Consider the following 6,830-nt stretch of genomic DNA (forward strand, 5'->3'; position numbering starts at 1 on the left):
GCTAAGCATTGAAGGCCTTATAAAACTCATTCTTCCACTCCTAGAGAGACACTCTAACAAACTACTTGATGCCTCCTAATGTTTCCTTCTATTTCATCATCGAGAGAACCAAGCAAAGTTTTATTTACCTATGCTATGACATGAACTAAAAGTGTATTTACCCCCTCTACTAATGTATGTCTCACATTATTCCTAGCAAGTTGTAATTACCCATCACACATGCAACCTTTGGAGCTTTCACATGATGGTTGATACTTAGCATGACATCCACCCACTCCTAGTCTACACATCCTCTGGTTGTACCAATGATGCATTCACCAAAGACCAGAACCCATAAAGTAGCGATCCACCTAGATCATAGATCAAAATCATAGTCCACCATTGCCAACTTAAGCTTCATACCAAGCATCCCCTCCATGGTCATAAGGTCATGGGTCACTCTCATATATTAAAGGCTTTGGAATCTCCATATACATACTTGAAATACACCCATCAACAAACACATAGCAACATGCATATTCTTTCTGAATCCATTGCATAGGAAGTTGCTTCAGTTGACCCTTGTAATGCACCTTAAGCATAAATTGAGCCTCACTTGCATTCAACACACTTTGAGCATCACAAAAACCATCAAAGCATACAGTATTCTGAAGCATCTCTACATTTTCTATCAAGGCATCAAACAAAGCATATAAAATAGTCACCACTTATGAAGTAACACATCTAGCATCTATAATAATATCCTCGAGCTCATGAACCATCGCACAGACTACAACTCTATCCCAAATCAAGTATATCAAGTAAGTCATCAATATCCATTTGAGTCCCCACATCGAGTAAAACATGATCTTCATAGGCCTCTTCATATGCATTAAGAAAATCTATATATGCAATATTTGACTCCTCCATCATAGACTCTTCCAAGGCATCCATGCTATGATCCTTTGCTGATGCGGCTAACACTTCACTTGGTGCATCTCTCTAGCATCGACACAAATCATTATGCTCTTATTGAAATTGTGGTTTTATACAAACTTATGTATGTTCAAGTATACTCTTTTCCCAGTGATGAAAAGAACACGAGCATTCCTTGAACATCATCACATTCGTTTTACCGTTATTGAAAATAGTACGCACTATAAGCCGATTTGCTTGTGTCTCATTAGCCATGAAACTTGCAAACTCTGCACTCCCAAATCCACATTGATGCAACCTTTCATTCATTAAAGTCCAAAATAAAACATGTGCATTTGTATTCTCCACATTGAACTCACCTACTGCAATTGTTAGCAATTCTCTGAAAAAAGGGTGATAAACATGTGCACTCATTGTGGTCCAGCCACTTGTCTTGTGCATATAATCAAAGTGGACAAATTGTTTCTCTAATGGTCCACTCAGCCTCATTTGATTAACCAAGTCAATCCCACTTCCAAGACACCCATAGAGGACATCTTAAATACATGAGGCTCCACATTGCTTGCTACGACTGGTTTGGAAATAAGAGGCTATGAAAGAAAGGGTATCGCCTATTTGTTTTCTCCTTAAGATCCAATAATGCTTAGAGCCCAAGAACCGATCCCTTCACATTTTGACTGGCAATATTTATGGATCTCTGAATCCTAATCAAATACCAAAACTCAACCATTGCAACATGTGAGTCACTACAAGGAGTTGAGCTTATAGCAACGGCGATTAGCGACGGCGGGTAGCAGCGTCACTATTTGCGTCGCAAATAGCGACAGTCCACAGGGAAAAAAAACGGGCCGAAACCGAGCACGACTTTATTTTGCATTTTCGCGTTTTGTGTTTTGAGAGCGAGAGCAAGGGAGAGAGCGACCGTCATGAGAGAAGGAGAGGAAGAAGACTTGCCGCCACCGCCGCCGTTGTTCGCGAAGGAGAGGAGGAGCATTCATCACAAAGGGGAGCCGCCCCACACTCGTCGTATCTCATCGGTGAGTCTCCCTCTCTCCTTCTTTTGCTTGTTTAAGGTTTAAATCACTTTCTCTTTTGATTGTTTAGGAGAGGAAATGATAGAGAAAGAGAGGGAGAGAGAGGGAGAGAAAGAGAAAGAGAAAGAGAAAGAGAAAGAGAGGGAGAGGGAGAGGGAGAGGGAGAGGGAGAGGGAGAGGGAGAGGGAGAGGGAGGGGGAGAAAATGAGAGAGGGAGAGAAAGAGAGGGAGAGGGAGAGGGAGAGGGAGAGGGAGAGGGAGAGGGAGAGGGAGAGGGAGAGGGAGAGGGAAAGGGAGGGAGAGTGCATTCTCTCTCTCCCTCTCCCTTTTTCTTTTGGAGAGTGTTAGGATATATTGTGAGAGGGAGATGAAATGAGAGAGAAAGAGAGGGAAAGGGAGAGGGAGGGAGAGAAAGAGAGAGAGAGAGGGAGAAAGAGAAAGAGAAAGAGAGGGAGAGGGAGAGGGAGAGGGAGGGGGAGGAAATTAGAGAGGGAGAGAAAGAGAAAGAGAGGGAGAGGGATAGGGAGAGGGAGAGGCAGGGAGAGTGCATTCTCTCTCTCCCTCTCTCTTTTGCTTTTGGAGAGTGTTAGGATATATTGTGAGAGGGAGAGGAAATGAGAGAGAAAGAGAGGGAGAGGGAGAGAGAGGGAGAGAAAGAGAAAGAGATGTATACTCAAATGGATAGCTTTATGGAGATGTATGTCTACTCAAATGTATAGCTTTTGTCTAATTAGAAGATTCAAGATGCACGATAATAGAATTATCGATAATGGTATGCAATGTGCTTTGCCATGGGCCACGTACATTGGTGACTCTTTAAGATGGCTTAAAATTGGTCATATCCTTCATAATGTCCAAGTAGGGGATCTAATTGTGATATGCATAACTCCTTGTTTTTGTATTAACTTTATAGGCATAACAAATTAGTAATCATGCCAACTAGTCAACGGAAAGACTAAAAGAAAATGATACCCTAGCTAATGGTCATTATGGTACTTCATCAAAATGAACCCAAAAGTATTGCTATAGAAGAAGAATCCCTTAAATTGAGCATAGGATATTTTCTTCAAATGTTATGACTATGAATAGAATTGATTGGAACAAATTTTATAACTATAGTTGATAAATTTCATAGATGGCATTAATTTTTATACATGGACCTAGGACAAAAAAACCACATTACTAAGATGTTTTTTGTTGAGATTGATTTATTATTAGACTAAGAGATCCTCAATTATGCTCATAAATTTTGTTGACTAAGATTACTTATACTCAAAGCCCTCTAGTGCAGTTTTATAATTAAGTAATCCTAGTAGAGCCCCTCTAAGATACTCAAAGGACATAACCTAGAGACCGTAGCTAGGTATATAAGGTATAATGGCCATACAAGAAGACACCTCAATAATTGACTGATCACCACTAAATCCCAAAGAAGAATCGTGTTCCATCCCCTTCAACTCTATATTCACCTCGTGAAGAACTTCATTAATCATAGCATCCTTGTCACGAATCTTTTTGTTGCAATGATGAAGTAACATATTCATCACTTTTCCTCTTATCATCTAAGGCATTATCCAATCTTTTAGTCAAGTCCAAACATTTAGTCTTCAACTCATGAACCTTATGAACCAATGCTTTTTTTTTTTACAATAATGAATAATTATCTACCGGGACAAACAAATCCTTGAGAATGGTATAGGGCCGAGATATAACATCAATAAATCTCTCAACTACTATGTCCCATGCATTCTTTACATCAATCAGTAAAGCATTTCTTATATCTTGAAGTTTAGATTTCAACACCATGGATGCATCAATATCAACCTCAATGTTTTACAAAATTTTCTTCTCAATCTCTTGCAGAGGCTAAAACCTCTCAAGCAAGAGCTTATCCATAAAGCTATCCATTTGAGCCTCGTTTTCCCAAATTGTATTACAAGTCATTAAATTGTTTATTGTAATGCAGATAAGATGGAAAACGAAGAAGGTCTTGTTGTTCAAGATCGCGAGGCGTATCTTAATCAGCGTGTCCCATGTCCTTGCTCTCAATGCAAGTTGAAAATTAGACGAAAATGTCGATTGTCTATAGAACACGTACGACGATTTGGCGAGTTTCAATCTGAGATCATTGATCAGGCGATTGCGGAATTTCAGCAATCGATAATTTGAAGTTAATATCAATCATGCATTGTACTCACAAGCTAATTGAAAACCATATACAATAAGATTGGGTCTTGCTGGCAAATTTTCTATCCAGGGAGGTGATGTCTTGTCCCAAGGGGGAGTGCACCCTTTGCGGCCAATTAGAAGAGTTCGTGGGCGTGCGATGGATGGAGTGCAGGAGCCAATCCACCACTCGCAAGGCCAATCTATATCGTCAATGCTAGAGGAGACAGACAACCTTCCAGATCTACCTACAATCTTGGAGCCTGAGATGGAGGCAATGATCGATGCATTGATTCCCATGGATGTCGAGACTTCTGATCCACTTAGAGAGGAAGCATCCATACCATTATATGATGGGTGCCGAGTATCTCGGTTGAAGACACTGCTTGCACTCTTAAGTGTGCAAGAAAAATACGGGTGGAGCGATACGAGTATCCATACCATTATATGATGGGTGCCGAGTATCTCGGTTGAAGACACTGCTTGCACTCTTAAGTGTGCAAGCAAAATACGAGTGGAGCGATACGAGTGTGACCGAGTTATTCAGGTACCTTGCACATAGGCTTCATTGATTTTTTTTTCGGCACTATTATTACAAATATTTGTGCTTTTTCAAGGTGTTTAATGATTTTTTTCAGATTATTGAAATATCATATATTACCACCTGCAAATATCATGCCTGAGTCTCGTGATGATGCACGACATGTTTTACGGAAGCTTGGCATGGACTACAATAACATCCATGCATGTATCAACGATTGCATACTGTTTCGAGGAGAATACGAGACTATGGAGACATGTCCAAAGTGTGGTGCTCACAGGTATCGATAGGACTTGCAAGGGCAAACCATCCCTCAAAAAGTTCTTAGACACTTTCCGCTCATCCCCCGCATAAACCACATGTTTCGTACATCCGGCATGGCGAGCTTGACAACATGGCATGTGCAGAATAGGTCCACGGATGGAGTTCAACGAATATCAGCGAATTCGCACGCATGGAGCTACAATGACTCTACCTTCCCAGGCTTTGCCCGAGAGCCAAGGAATCTTCGGCTCGGTCTCGCAATGGATGGCGTGAACCCACTTGGTCTGTGCTCAACTTCCTACAGTGTGTGGCCTATAGTCCTTGTCAACTATAATATCCCTCCATGGCTTTCTACGAAGAAAGGACATCTCATCCTTAGCTTGCTCATCCCAGGCTACTACAAAGTAAAAAATATGGACGTGTATCTTCGTCCATTAGTCGATGAGCTTAAGATTTTGTGGGAGGAGGGGGTCACTGTGCAAGATACGAGCAGGCGTGATGGTTGGCGGTCAGCCAATATTCGAGCCATTCTCATGTGGATGATGCATGACTTTCAGGGATTGGGAGAGTGCTCAGGTGAGCAGGCCTCCGTTCTCGTTGGTAATATCTATATTTTATCTCGTTCAATCAAGTATTCACTGGGTCGTGGTGTTGGAACAGGTCTAGTTACCTCAGGTTATCATGCATGTCCATTGTGCGGGCCACAGTTAGACTCCCGAAGGTCACAAACCATGAAGAAGATGGTATATCAAGGACATGCCGCTTTCTTGTCGGAGGATCATGAACTCAGGGAAGGCTTCCTTGGACGACCTCCAACACGTATGAACACCACAAGCTGATACGAGCTGAAAATGGTCCACGCAGAATCACATCCAAAGGGAATGCGACGGTTCTCAGTTTTCTACGAGTTGCCATATTGGACCCACTTACAGGTCAACCACTTCTTGGATCCCATGCATATTTTCAAGAATGTGGGCAGCTTGCTATGGGACCACATCATAGGAAAGAGAGACACTATAGGGGCATGAATGGATTTGAAGGAGGTAGGTAAGATGGAGGCGCTTTGGCCGCAGTCGAGTGTTGATGGTTGCATGCAGCTTCCTCGCGCTCCTTGGGTTTTGTCCACTAAAAAAGAGCGCATTGTGAAGCAAGTAATCAAGTCTATCCACACTCCGACGGGTATGATGCGTTCTCTCAGGTCCGCATTTTCTAAAGACGACCAATTTTCAGGGCTAAAATCCCATGATTGGCATAAGATATGTCAGGTTGGTGCTACGAATGGATTGTAATTAGCATGGGCATTTTGCAATTTGGAAAGTGGCCATTATTCATAATGCTTTCTCATTTGTGGCAATTTGTCCTACCAATCGCGATCGCAAGATGCCTTACTCCAGAAATTCGCGGGGCCATTTACAGCTTGTCGACTTTGGTGCAATGGATCTCATAGAAAGAGATTAATATGTCCTCTATTGAATCTGCGAGGCGGGGAGCAGTGGAGATGGTCTATCTCTTTGAGAAATACCTGTCCACTAGCATGCTCACGATACAAATCCACCTTCTTGTGCATCTTGTGGAGAAAGTGGAGATTGCTGGACCTATCCATACGTGATGGATGTTCTTCCAAGAGCGCTTCATGAAAACCCTGAAAGGCTTTGTGCGACAACGAGCTCGGCCAGAAGGTAGCATGGTCGAAGGTTGGTTGGTGTCAGAGGCGTTAGTGCATATTTCACAATGGCTACCAACGGTGGAACCAGACAATGAAATGCTATGGATGCTGAAGGACGATGATAGACTGACTGGAGATGTGATAGTTGGAAATGGGGTAGAAAAAAGAATGGATGCCTCAATGGAAGAGAAGGTGAATCGCTTTTGTATGTTGCACCATGCCTCCATGGAGATGTGGCTCGCCA

This window comes from Lygodium microphyllum, chromosome 7 (assembly GCF_053477565.2).
Source record: "Lygodium microphyllum isolate KBCC chromosome 7, Lygodium_microphyllum_v1.1.10, whole genome shotgun sequence".
Taxonomy (NCBI): domain Eukaryota; kingdom Viridiplantae; phylum Streptophyta; class Polypodiopsida; order Schizaeales; family Lygodiaceae; genus Lygodium; species Lygodium microphyllum.